Source organism: Aethalodelphis obliquidens, unplaced genomic scaffold, assembly GCF_003676395.1.
Source record: "Aethalodelphis obliquidens isolate GAN/ISIS:26980383/991018 unplaced genomic scaffold, ASM367639v1 scaffold1, whole genome shotgun sequence".
NCBI classification, from domain to species: domain Eukaryota; kingdom Metazoa; phylum Chordata; class Mammalia; order Artiodactyla; family Delphinidae; genus Aethalodelphis; species Aethalodelphis obliquidens.
In genome coordinates, this window is record NW_020837945.1 from 86,189,888 (window position 1) to 86,204,923 (window position 15,036).

At 36.3% G+C, this 15,036-nt stretch overlaps 1 long non-coding RNA gene across 1 annotated transcript in view; it reads left to right on the top strand.

Annotated features, from left to right (window-relative positions):
* The window catches only part of LOC113622716 (uncharacterized), a 367,008-nt gene that overhangs the window by 104,138 nt on the left and 247,834 nt on the right, over positions 1–15,036 (top strand). Inside the window, exon 3 of the long non-coding RNA XR_003433624.1 lies at positions 8,391–8,445. This is a non-coding gene — a long non-coding RNA (uncharacterized LOC113622716). The remainder of the gene's footprint in view (positions 1–8,390; positions 8,446–15,036) is intronic.

Sequence of the window (15,036 nt, forward strand, 5' to 3'; positions counted from 1 at the left end):
AAAAAAAAAAAAAAAAAAAAAAAATTGCACCATAACTTCTTAATCTTTTGAATAGTTTATAGTATTTCAGTATACACTTTTTGTTTGTCATTAAAGGTTTTAACCATTTAAAAACTTCTAACCATGTACCTGCCCCTTGTTTTTCCCTTTCCATTATCTGTCTGTTCCTGGAGGCAACATGGAAGTACCAACACATAGCAGACTGTTTAGAAAAGTCAGTGATTAATGTACAGTGTGGTAACTATAGTTAATAATACTATATTGTATAATATATTTGAAACTTGCTAAGAGAGTAGACCTTAAAAGTTCTTATGGCAAGAAAAAAATTTGTAACTAAGTGTGGCTATGGATATTAACTAAATTTATTGTTGGTAATCATTTTGCATGTAAATATATCAAATAATTATGTTGTACACCTAAAACTAATACAATGTTGTATGTCAGTTATATTGCAATTAAAAAAGATAAAAAACCTCAAAGAAAGCTTTGAGTTTAGCTCTAATTTAGAATAATTCCAATAGTGTGAAGATGTAGTAAGCATCTAATAGCTTTTGTTTCCAAATGATTCTTTTGGGAGTTACACAGTATGAAGAAAATACCTAGCATATAAAAGAAGCAAAAAAGGAAAAGAAAAAAAATTAGTGATTTTATGCTTAAGGAGAACAGCAGAGGAAAGGAGTCCTCTCATATTATAGGCTTCAGGAAGTAATGTTACCACATATTGAGTATTTACTTTTTGCTGTGTATTTGTATTTTGCAAGTTATTTACAATCATTATCTCATGTAGTCATAACAATACTTTGAGGTAATAATTATTTTCTCACTTTATAAATGAGGAAACTAAGCCTCCAAAGGTAAATTGCCAAAGGTTATGCAGCTAATAAGTGAAGGAAGTGTAATTTAAATCCTATCTGTCTGATTACAAAGACTGTATTTTAATGGCTATATTACATTGCCTTTCTTTAAGGACACTAAATCTCCATGATATCCACCCTTGAATCCTTTATTACCTTGCAGATCAAAGTACTGTTCACACCAGCATTACTGTCTTGATCTGGGAGCTTGTTTAAAAGTGCAGAATCTCAGACCCTACCCTTTACCTACTGAAACAGAATCTTCTTTTTAAGATCTCCAAGAGTTTTGCACTTTAAAGCTTGAGGATCTAAGGCCATCCACAACTTATTTTAATCTTTAATCTTACTATCATGGACTCAACTTCTAACAGGTTTAATTATACTTCTGTGTTTCACCCATTCCACATTCATGCCTCTGTGTCTTTGTGCCTTCCTGCAGCATGGAATGTCTGCTTCCCTTCACTTTCGCTATCTAACCAAAACCAGCACATTCCCCAAGAAGTGATTTATTCAAGTGCAACTTTTTTTATTTTGTATTCTGATTAGTTGGAATTAATGATTCTTTCTTCTGGATTCCCACAGTCCTTAGCATATATTTCCACTAGAGTCTGTGCTGGCTTGACATTGGAAGACTGTCATATTTTTCTTCACATCCCTTCATGCTTGGCAAAGTGCTTTCTTTGCCATTGCAGGTTCTCAGTAAATGTTCATTGGCTTAATAAATAGTGTGAAGGGTTCATCTTTCCATGCTTTCTAGAAACTTTCAGTTCTAATTTCTTCTTTGATCTAACAGTTATTTAGAAGCATGAATCTTTTTTTTTAAATGGAGTATAACCTTTATTTTTGTGTGTGTGTGTGTGTGTGTGTGTGTGCTATGTAATCTTTTTTTTTTTCACATCTTTACTGGAGTATAAATGCTTTACAATGTTGTGTTAGTTTCTGCTGTATGACAAAGTGAATCAGCTATATGTGTACATATATCCCCATATCCCTTCCCTCTTGAGCTTCCCTCCCACCCTCCTTATCCCATCCTTCTGGGTAGTCACAAAGCATCGAGCTGATCTCCCTGTGCTATGCAGCAGCTTCCCACTAGCCATCCATTTTACATTTGGTAGTGTGTATACATCAGTGCTACTCTCTCACTTCATCCCAGCTTCCCCTTCCCCCTCTGTGCCCTCAAGTCTGTTCTCTCCATCTGCGTCTTTATTCCTGCCCTGCCACTAGGTTCTCTTTCTGACTTATTACTTCACTCTGTATGAAAGATTCTGTGTCCATCCACCTCACTACAAATAACTCAATTTTGTTTCTTTTTATGGCTGAGTAATATTCCATTGTGTATATGTACCACATCTTCTTTATCCATCAGCTGTTTTTTTTTTTTTTTTTTTGCGGTAAACAGCCCTCTCACTGTTGTGGCCTCTCCCGTTGCGTAGCACAGGCTCCGGACGCGCAGGCTCAGCGGCCATGGCTCACGGGCCTAGCTGCTCCGCGGCATGTGGGATCTTCCCAGACCGGGACACGAACCCGTGTCCCCTGCATCGGCAGGTGGACTCTCAACCACTGCGCCACCAGGGAAGCCCGTTTGTAGATTTTTTTGATGATGGCCATTCTGACTGGTGTGAGGTGATACCTCATTGTGGTTTTGATTTGCATTTCTCTAATGATTAGTGATGTTGAGCATATTTTCATGTATTTGTTGGCCATCTGTATGTCTTCTTGGAGAAATGTCATTTAGGTCTTCTGCCCATTTTTGGATTGGGCTGTTTGTTTTTGTGATATTGAGCTGCATGAGATGCTTGTATATTTTGGTGATTAATCCTTTGTCAATTAAGCATGAATCTTAATTCCCAAGTAGTTAACATTTTTTCTGATCACCTTTTAATTATTTCCATTTTTATCGAGTGATAAATATAGATTTTACCTTTAGGAACTTATACATGGTAGAGTTTTAAGAATGGACATAAGAAGTAAAAAGAAAAAAAGTATTTGAGAGGTGAAACATTTTATATACATTTATGAAATTTAGTTTATTTTTATATTCAGTTCTTCCATGTCATTATATTTATTACAAAATCTTTCCATTTCTGAAAGAGGTGTGTTAATATTATTATATATACATTATAATTATTATGAATTATCTAACAAACATTATATAGATTTCCAAGCCTTCAGATGCATCCCTTGAATGTACCATAAGTTATATTTTAAAAAACATCAAAAATTTTTTTCCAGCCTACTTTTAGACTGACATGCACTATGATATCTGTGTTTGAGTTGTACTATAGTTTTACCAGACCTTTCCTTTAGCAGCATTTACATAAGAATTATAGCATATTTCATTTGCTACATCTGATCTCCCTTACCCCCCACACTCAAAACCCACAACTTTTCTTAGGATAAACATGACATTATTGGCAGGAACAGTTTCTTTTGTTATGAAGATAGTAGCAATTCTCCATTTTCAGATGTACAATAGTCTCAACAGTCATATCACAAGTTTATAAACTGCCAAGAAGTATCAGCCCGGCTACAGAATTAGCATTAAAAAATGCACGACCCTCTCCCTGTGTGTCTCTGTCTTCAGCTGCCACCTTTGCTATCTCTCAGCTCCATGTTGTGAGTTGACCTTGTGGTATAATAGCATCTGTTTGTGCACAGGGCAAGAGAGACTGGCTAAGAAGATTTGGACTGGCTCAGACCGTCGATGGTCTGGGGTCTCTCTGTTCTTGAGTACTCTGAGAAGGGCAGTGAGTGGGAAGACAGATAAAGGAGAAGGTGTCCAGTACACAACTGTGAGATGTGACCTCATATAATAATTGAAGAGGAATGTTAGCTCCTACTGCCTAACTGGGTTTGGTTCATTTTAAAATTCTGTTTACTTTAATTAGGTTTACTGCAGAATGGGAGGCTTGCTGAGCTTGAAAATCTCATGTCTCTCAAAATAGTAAAAGAAGGTTGGCCCCCTTGGTGATTCTTTGCCACTCTTCCACTCCACTCCTCATCCCCCAATTATTTTAGACATGAGTAGAACTCTTTCCTGAGATGACGTAGTCAGGTCCTTGCTTGCTTCCTTGGAGTCAGCTCAAATAGGTGTAAACACTATTTAATCAGCCCCCTAAAAGAAACCAGGATAGGGATAAGGATGTCTACAGGAGATCTCTTCTTGCCACACCCAACAAAAGAACAGCTAGCTTTTTAAGCATGTAATTCAAATTTTCCTTTTTTTCATGGTTACTCTCATTTCATAAGGTGGCAATTTATAAAGTGTAGGGGCAGGTTGTAGGGAGATAGTACAAAAATCTGGGTGTCATAACAATGGCCTGCTGCTATAAGGAGCTGTGGCATTTAGTTGAGGGTGAAAGTCCAGTCCATGGAAGCCTTTCAGAGGGATAAATACCTCAACCTCTCTCTCTTTTGATGTATCTTTGCTGGTGCACATCCCATTAACTGTACCTAACAAACCAGGAGGAAAAGAGAGTTCGTAGATATTAACCATATAGGTTCATATGTATACCTCTTTCCCCACAGAGCAGGTGGAGAGTGGGTCTGGAAGGATCATTAGCTTCTTGTCTGACCTTTGCTGCTCTGAATCCTTCATGGATTCTATTTCCTCCTCCTCTCTACTATGTGCAGGTACTATGTTTAATCATTGGTTAGTCTCTCTCAGAGTGCTCTTCCTTGGTGATCTCACCCTTTCTCACTTATAACTACCAAGACTCTGTCAGTCCTTTCTGAACCTTCAGTTCTAACTCTAGCTGTGTTGGTTTTTAGATTTTCTTGAAAAACCAAAACCGAAAAATAGGTCATCTTCCTTCAGGGCCAGCAAGTTCTCTATTTATATGACTGTTTTGCAGTGTAAGAAGGACTGTGGTAATCTGCATACTATTCATTGAGAAAACTGTAGTCAGCTTAGGAAATAATAGTTTTCCTCTCAACATAACCAAGGAGGATCAGATATCCATTCTCTTAGTGTTTCTGTGTTTATTTGATGTGGACAGACTGTACCTGAAACTGCTGTGTGATCAGCTAGGATTCCCACACGTTCCAGGGCATACAGGAGTCGAAATTTTAAAAAATTCCTGCAATATAGTGTGCAATCTAGAGCATAGCAATGGCAACTATGTACCAGGTAAATGTCCTGTCTGTTCCAATCCATTGGCCTAAGTATTATGACTCCAGAGCATGTATACTTAATGCTTCAGTATCCTGGGCATGGGAGATGGAGAGAAAGGGAGACAGACATCAAAAGTGATGCCAAAGTTTTGATTCCAAGTGATGGGGAGAATGATGAGAAGTCAGGAAGGCAGCAGGTTTGGAGGGGAAGATGAAGAATTCCATTTGAATTTTTGCTATCTGAAAGGAAGTGTCCATTAAGCAATTGGATATGGGGAGGCACTGGTAGTGTTGTGAGTTTAAGGAAAGAGTTGCATCCAGGGAGATAGACTTGGGAGTCATCAGCATAGAAGTGGCAGTTAAAGCTGTCATGAGCTTATCCCTCACAAGCAAGTAGAATCAGAAGGAAAAGGGGCTTAGTTTTCTTCACTTTCACTGCTACCATCTAATTCAAGACATCGGTATCTTTTGCAATAGTCTCCTCACATTTCTCTATTTTGCCTCTTATTCAGTCCATTCTCCCACACTGCCCTCAGCCCAGGTGATCTTTTTAAATGTGGGTCTTCAAAGTTTAAACCCATCAAAGTTTTCTCATTACACTTGGAATAAAATTCAAACAAGTGCTTAGGAAAGTCTAACAAGTCTCAAGTCCATAAGGTACATGCTCGACCTTCCATCTAACTTTATCTTATGCTGTTGTTCACTATTCTAAGTTCCTGTCATACTGGCTCTCTTTAAATTTCTGGCAAACTCCAAATTCTTTTCCACATCAGGGCCTTTGCTCCAACTCTTCATCTGCTGGTTCCTTTTTTTCCTTTTTAGTTATCAGCTTAAATGTCATTTGCTCAGAGAAGTTTCCCCTATGCCCCAAATGTAAAGAGTTCTCCATCACTACATCTTGTTCTTTTGCTTTATAGCATGTATCTGAGTTCAGAATTGTATAATAATTTGTGTTTACTTTTAAAATACCTACCTCTCTCTTTGGATTGTAAGGAATCCACTGAATACTCAGTGCCTACCACATAGTAAATACTCAGTTAAGTACTTGTTGAATGAATTAATCTACATTCATTCAAGTAATATATTTTAATCTATACTATAATCATCAATATCCTCTATCATTTATGTATTCTCCATATATCATTTATCCATCTATCATTTATTTATATGACTCTGTACATGGATACTGAGTAACTGAAACTCTAAAGCCTCATTTTTTTGTCTCCCCACAGGTACAAACAGATCATTGTTATACTTTATGCAAGCAGCTGCAGATGAATTTCTGTCAAAATCAAATAAAGACAGTAACATTTAGATGGAAGACAGGAATGACCTTCTTTCCATATGTTCTGTTTAGAAAAAAGTTCATTTCTGAATTGGCTATCATGTTGTCTATAAGTATTATGCAAACTACCTTGAGTCCTTATAATGTAAGTTAGGTTATAATGAGAAATGAGAAGTAATGGCCCTGAAGCCAATTCTCTGGGTATGATTTTTTTCCAACATACTTATGGAGCAGTACAGCAGAGGTTAGGGTTCATGAAATAAGGAAACGTGGGGGCAGAACCTCTTCTTTCACTAGATCTCTTTATTTTTTACTCCTTTCCTACCTTTTCTGTTACCTTGAGGGTAGATGGTGAGAGGAACGTGAGTATAGGAAAAAGTGAAAAAGGGAGAGTATGGGAAAAAGTGAAAAATCTTACGTGTAATCTGGCTGTAGTTGCCCCCTAATAAAGAAGCTACTGTGCAACGAGTGTATTCAAGCTGAGCTCTTATGACCCAACCTCAGTCCCTGTCCGTAGGGGTATACCTTCTCCCTCTTTCTCCTGGGTTTCTCTATCTGGCAGAAAATTAGTTTATGAGGAGTAGCTTGAGCCTGGTTATCTTCTGTGGTCTCCCATTGGCCCACAGGAACTCACATCCTTGTTTCAACAGTAGGGAAGTGTAGGCTGTTTCCCCTTTGCTTCCTTCTCTCCTTGCTGCCATCATGGGTAGCTCCAGACACCTTATTATCTTCAGGTGGGAGGCAAGTATACATCTTCCTGTTCTCAAATACTCCCAAAATGCTAGGGGTCACATATCAGTTCACTCTCTCAGAGTTCCAGCCTTGGTGGTCACATCAAGATGGGCCTCTGGATTTTGTGGTTCAGCAAAACCCCACCCCTGGAAGTGAGATGTTTGTCTCTCCTTCTCTAAGGTTCTCCCAGTCCTTAAGAGTGGTTCTTTAAGGGCTCTTCCACTGAGAGAAGAGAAGAAAGCCAGTGTGCTCTCTACTTATATGAATCCCCTTACCAAATGTTCTCCCCACCTCTGTCCTTTTTCCCTACAGTTCCTTCTTAAAACAGCAGCCAGAGTAATCCTTTGAAAAACTCAAGTTAGATTAGGTTACTCCTTTGCTAAGAATTCTCCAATGGTTTCTCATCTCATTTAGAATTAAATTCAGTGTTCTTATCGTGGTCTGTTTGTTCCCCTTGATCTGTCCCTCACTATTCCTTTGATACCATTTTTCTGCTATTCCTTTTCTTTAGCTCATTCTGCTCCTTCCTTTTCCTTGAACACAAAAGGCTTAATTCTTTCCATATGCCTGGAGTGTTCTTCCTCCGAACATGCATTTGGCTAGCTTCTTCATCTACTTCTATGTGGATGTCATCTTCTCAGAGAGACCTTTGCTGACCACCTTATCTGAAATATAACCCTACCCCCCACACCCCCATACCACTTTTGGCATCTGAGCAGTGTTGAGAATGGATATCCTGAGTTTTTAAAGTCCATAGCCATTACTTTTTTTACTTGAATCTAAAATGAGTACGTAATTTTTCTACTTTATTGATTTGTTTAATGTATCTATTCATTTAGCTCATAAGTTCCTGGGAAAGCAGAATCATTACCATTTTTATTACTTCTGCAGCAAATAGGTACTTAATAAATGCTTTTTGAAGCTTGAAGGAAAATCCAGATAGACTGAATAGTTTTTGAAGCTCTCTAAAAAGCTCACTGCAGGATATGTAATTTACTGATTTATGCAATTTGGTTATTGAAAGTTATGATGAATTTTAGTAGACCTCCTACACTCTGGTTTCTACTCTAACTCTTCCTTAATAACACTGTCAGATTGCAGTTTTTTTTTTTTTTTTTTGCAGGCAGTTTTTAAAGGACTGCTTTCATCATCTTCCACCTTTGCTCAAAACCTTCAAAATCATGTGTACGTGGTTGTGTGTGACTATACATGTATGCATGTGTGTATCATGTTAAGCCAAAGCCTGCTTGCTTCCCTCTCCCTCCTTTCCTCCCTTCCTTCCTTTATCACTATTGTTTAGTGAGCACCGTTATATATTAGGTCTATTGTTTTGTATTTTACCTGCAAAATTTCCCTATAACCCTCACAACATCTTGCAAGGATCTGTTATTATCCTCATTTTACAGATGAAGAAAATGGAGTTTGTACTGGTTAAGAAGTCTGTCTCAGGTTACTCAGCTGGTAAGTGGCAGAATTGCAACAGGAGCTAAATCTGTATGTTCTAAAGCTTTGAGCAGTGTTTCCTCAAACTCAAGAAATATACAGACTACTTTTATTTATTTGTTTATTTGAGTTTCATTTTTTCACTTTTTCATTGAGGTATAATAGAGTTAGAGTGAAACACAAATATTGTGTTCAGTTCAAAGGATTTGTAAATATCTGTTCATCCAGGTAACTACCATTCAGATCAAGATATATAATCTTCCTAGTCCCTTAGGTAGACCACTTTTTAAAGACAAGAAATTTTTTCATAGATGTCCAATGCTGACTTAAATTTTTTTTTTTTTTTTGCGGTAAACAGCCCTCTCACTGTTGTGGCCTCTCCTGTTGCGGAGCACAGGCTCCGGACGCACAGGGTCAGCAGCCATGGCTCACGGGCCCAGCCGCTCCGCAGCATGTGGGATCTTCCCGGACTGGGGCACAAACCCGTGTCCCCTGCATCGGCAGGTGGACTCTCAACCACTGCGCCACCAGGGAAGCCCTATTTTTTATTAAATTAAAATAAATAGAAAATTATATATAATCCTCTTATATTTGTAGTTCTTGTACAAGCATAAAAACAAATTTATATATTTAATATAAATGAAGCTCAAAATTCAGCAAAATTTCAATTAGCAAAATTTAATAAGACATATAATGTTTCGCTGAAACCAAACTCTGTCACCATGTGAATATAGTATTGGTTTTATAGATTTTTTTTGCATTTGCTATGCCTATGTCACTTTGTGATGTCATTTTTTTTTCCACTTGAGTTGTCTCAGAACCTTTATTCATACACTACTCTATGACACCATTTTGACCTTGTTTCATGTGAATATATAATTTATGTCTTGAATCAGGTTCTGTTTCGTTCTCAGGAAACCTCAATAGTTAAAGTAGTTAGCAACAATATAGGCACATACATACAAGATGTGGGTACTGAAATCTCTTGTCAGTACTTGGTATTGAGGTAGTCATAGGGATAAATCTATCAATTATAAATATTTACTTAGACAATCAAATAAATGAAAACACAAAATTTTAAAATTCTTTTGGAGGGAATTCTCTGGTGGTCCAGTGGTTAGGACTGACGCTTTCACTGCGGGGGCCCGCATTTGATCTCTGGTCGGGGAACTAAGATCTGCATGCCATGTGGTATGGCCCCATTAAAAAAAAAAATTTCTTGTGGAAAACCTTGTGGACTATTGGGGCTATGCCTGTAGAGTTTCAATTAGGGAAACACTGCTGTGCCCTGCTTACTCCGATGTCTGACACTCAAGGTCCACCATACTTGAGTCATTTCTACTTAGAAAACAACATTGGTGATAAAACATGCCTCCTTCTCTGTTAGGCTGGTGTAGTCACTCTCTGAGGAATGTGTCATGGATATTCCTAGTATATGCCTTAACTTTATTGGAAAACCTTCCCTTAAGCTATTGCCTATTTAATGCTGACCATTCTTAAATTCACAGTTAACATTTCAACTTCTTCATGAAATCATTCCTAATCTCTTTAAGCTGTGCAAATCTCTTTTTCCTAGTATTGTGTTCATATTTTAGTACTGACCTTATTTAGTTCATAATGATTTTTACAAATTAGCATAATATAATTTATAGTCTTAAAGTTTATTATATTATTATATATGTATTACTTTTAGTCTCTAACTAGATTTTAAGAGTTTGGGGTCAGGAGTTTAAGTTCTGTGATACTGTGGTAAAGCAAAAAGAGCACTGCTTTTTAATTATGGTTAAATTACTTATTAGCTCTGCAGCTGGAAGCCTCACTGAAATTATTTTCATATTTAAAAATTGGCATTAAAAATTCAGGGGAGTTAATATGTTTAAGAAAGCCTATAATAATGACCTAGGAAGCAGAGTCTTAATGGTGAATGTTTATTTACTCTTTATTAAAGATGGGTATGGCTATAGCTACATGAAAATTTACCAAGAAGATAGAAAACCTGAAAGACCTTGAAACTGCTGACAATTACTCACTTTTGGTGATTAGCAAAACCATCAAAAGAAACATAGAATGGTTGTTAAGTGACTTTGGAATCCCAGAGAACTCAAATGGTGAAAAAAAAGGGAGCTGTTACAAGTGAATAGCTGACTGAATATATAGTATCATGGGATAGAAATGGGTTTTCCAGACTAATTGGGAACCTGGAGAAGCTTGGAATATATCTTACAACATCTGGAAGAAAACCTGCAGAGTTTTCAAAGAGTTTTCAACTCAAATTTAAAAGGAGTTGAAATAGAGATAGAGATAATTTTTATCAAAAATTTAAATCCAAATAATATACAGGATATCAGGTCTAACACTGACAGATCAACAGTGGAAAAGATGCATTTTCACTGGAGAACATAAGGAAGAGGGTCATTAATAACACTTTTGGCCTTAAATGTCTCCATAAGTAATGAAGTAAGTGAACTTGGAATGTTAAGACAAGGATGTAGTTATTATCTTGAGATTAAGGTGGGATGCGGTTTAGAATTAGAATAATGAAATGGCATAAAGACGCACTTTGTTCAAAGAAGTCAAAAGAATGGTAGTGTGCTTTGAATTTTTTTGTTTTTCAAAAAGCTGAGGAAGCAGTGAAATAAACCTGTAGTCTGAGCATAATCTGATCAATGAGAGAAAACTGCTTGAAGTGTGAAAGTGTGAAAGACCATGGATAACAGGGACCGTGTCATTTTGGAGTTTGTAAAGCCAAAGAGAAAGGGAATGAGGGAATGTCTGGACCACTACGTCATGCTAAGTAGTGATCGTTCTTATTTATTGAAGAGTTACTAATATACAAGACACTGTAGTAAGTGTTTTATATTGAATATCTCATTTAATTCTCACAACTCTTATCCCAGACAGATGAAGAAACTGAGGCTTAGAAAGGTTAAGTAATTTTCCAAACATCACACAAAAATTTAGTAGTAGAGCCAAATTTGAATCCAGGCAGTCTCAATTTAGACATATCTTTCTAAGAATTTAGATTTCTTAGTTTTTAGAAAAGATAAGTGGATTTCCTTGACCAGTGAATTTAAAAGAAAGAATCGCAACCCAAAAGACCCAGAATAGCCAAAACAATATTGAGAAAGATCAAAGCTGGAGGTGTCATGCTCCCTGATTTCAAACTATACTACAAAGCTACAGTAATCAAAACCGTATGGTACTGGCACAGAAAAAGACACATAGATCAATGGAACAGAATATAGAGACCAGAAATAAACCCACACACTTATGGTCAATTAACCTATGACAAAGGAGGCAAGAGTATACAGTGGAGAAAAGACAGCCTCCTCAATAAATGAGGTTGGGAAAACTAGACAGCTACCTGCAAAAGAATCAAACTGGACTATTCTCTCACACCATGCACAAAAATAAATTCAAAGTGGATTAAATGTAAGATCTGAAACCTTAAAACTTCCAGAAGAAAACATAGGCAGTATATTCTTTGACATTGGTTGTAGTAATATTTTTTTGGATATTTCTCCCTAGGCAAGGGAAAGAAAAGCAAAAATAAACAACTGGGACTACATCAAACTAAAAAAATTTTGCACAGCTAAGGAAACTCTCAACAAAATGAAAAGGCCACCTACTGAATGGGCGAAGATATTTGCAAACAATATATCTAATAAAGGGTTAATATCCAATACATACAGAGAACTCATACAACTCCACAGCAAAAACAAAACACCAAAAACCAAAAAACATGATTAAAAAATGAGCAGTTGATCTGAGTAGACATTTTTCCAGAGGAGGCATACAGATAACCAACAGGCACACAAAAAGATGCCCAACATCACTAATCTTCAGGGAAATGCAAATCAAAACTACAGTGAGATATTACTTCACACCTGTCAGAATGGCTATTATCAAAAAGGCAACAAATAGCAAGTATTGGTAAGGATGTAGAGAAAAGGGAAGCCCTGTATACTGTTAGTGGGAATGTAAATTGGTGCAGCTACTATGGAAAACAGTATGGAGAGTCCTCAAAAAATTAAAAATAGAACTACCATACAATCTAGCAATTCCATTTCTGGGTATTTATTCAAAGAAAACAAAAACACTAATTCAAAAAGATATATGCACCCCTATGTTCATTAGGGCATTATTTGCAATAGCCAAGATATGGAAGCAACATAAGTGCCCATCAATAAATTAATGGATAAAGAAGATGTGAGATATATATATATATATATATATATATATATATATACACACACACACACATATATATATATATATAAAACGGAATATTACTCAGCCATAAAAAGAATCAAATCTTGCCACATGAAACAGCAAGGAGGGTCTAGAGGGTATTACACTAACTGAAATAGGTCAGACAGAAAAAGACAAATACTGTATGATTTCACTTATATGTGGAATCTAAAAAACAAAACAAATAAATAAATGTAACAAAGCAGAAACAGAGTTATAAATACACAGAACAATCAGGTGGTTGCCAGAGGGAAGAGGAGCAGGAGGAGGAATGAAATAGGTGAGGGAGATTAAGAGGTACAAATTTCCAGTTGCAAAATAAATGAGTCATGGGTGTGAAATGTACAGTGGGGGGAATATAGTAAATAATTATGTAATATCTTCGTATGGTGACAGATTGGAACTAGACTTATGATGGTGACCATTTTGAAATGTATAGAAATATTGAATCACTATGTTGTGTAATAGGAGCTAACAGTATTGTAGGTCAATTATACTTCAAAAATAAACAAATGAACAAACAAACTCATAGAAAAAGAGATCAGATTTGTGGTTACCAGAAGTGGGAGGAGAAATGGGGGGCGGGGAAATTGGATGAAGGCAGTCAAAAGGTATAAACTTCCTGTTACGAAAAATAAGTACTAAGGATATAATGTACAACATGATAAATATAATTAGCACTGCTGTATGTTATATATAAAAGTTGTTAAGAGAGTGAATCCTAAGCGTTCTCATCACAAGGAAAATTTTTTTTTCTATTTCTTTAATTTTGTATCTATATGAGATGATGAATGCTCACTAAACTTATTATGATAATCATTCATGATGTATGTGAATCAAAGCATTATGTTGTACATCTCAAACTTATACAGTGCTGTATGTCAATTATATCTCAATAAAACTGGAAGAAAAAAATAAAAGAAATGACAGCTTGGTAATAATGACAGGCCTTCAAATGACACGTTAACTTTACAATTTGAGATTACTCCAGTGAAGGAAGAAAAAAAATGCACCAAATAAACTTATGTGGTACACAAGAATTGTGTGATATGAAGGAAGGATGCCATTGATGTTTTTACCTTATCTTCTACTTACACTTTATTATCTTTAAAAAGAAGATGGAAGAGATAAAAATTTAAAAGAAGAGATACTTATCACTTAGGGATTAGGTTTGGCTGCTAGGAACTTAAAGTTATAGTAGCTTAAACAGGGTAGAAATTCATTTCTCTTTTCTGTTAAAATCTGTTGGTGGGTAGTCCAGGACTGGCCCAGTGTCTGTGCTCTATAATGTTCTTATGGACCCAGCCTTTTTTGTGGTTCTGCCGCATGTAGACATTATTTTCAAGGTCACCTCATGGTCTAATATAGCTGTCCCAGCTCCAGCCATCACTTCTATATTTCAGCCATCGAGAAGGAGGAAGGGAAGAAGGGCATGTCTCCATACTATAAGGATACTCTTAAGTTGCACATACTAGTTCCTTTTATTTCCCTTGGCCAAAATTAGTCAGATGGTCACACCTAGCTATAGTGAAGGCTGGGAAATCCAAATTCTAGTGTGGATATATGCATTTCTGCCTAGAATCTGGGAGGTCTATTAGTAAATTAGATGGAGGCAGAAACATATGGCAGGTGGGGGATAGAATCTAGCAAATTTTACCACATATATGTAGTCAAATTCGAAGAGAAGGGTAACAGAAACCTGTAATAATAGTGTCAGGAAAGATAAAAGCCTAGAATAATCTGAAGCATATAGAAAATTCTAACAAAATATTAGCTTTTGATTGTTTAAAACTTTTTGCATATTTTTAGAATAAATGTAAATATTTGTAATTCTATTTAGAATAAATAGAATAAAAGAAGGTGGTAGATAATTCTCACTTGGGGAAAATTCTAACATTAATAGGTAATGGAGAAATACTAGAATTAGTCCCCCATATAGTTTTCACCTCTTCTTTCAAAACTAATTATTAAATTGGAAGAAGAATATGTTGATGAGAAATTGAAAGCTCAAATAGCATAGGACAGCACCTTGATTCTGGCCCTCAATGTTTGCTGCATTATCTCAGCAGCCTCCTTAAAAATTCTTGCTGCTTCTTGGCATACATTTTCTCCTCTCACCCTCCAATCAAGTAAAGAAGACAGCTTCTTTACTCCCACCAATTATTTCTCTAAAAATAAATCTTATCATTCCATGCTTAAAAAATTTTTTTGGTTCTCTATAATTTATAGAATTAAGTTCAGACTTCTTACGATGGCACGTAATGCCCTTCATGGTATGTTTTGGGCTTTTCTTTCATCTCATCTGTCTATTCCATTATGCTTTTTGAGCTCCAGCTTTGCCGAACTTCTTAGTGTTTC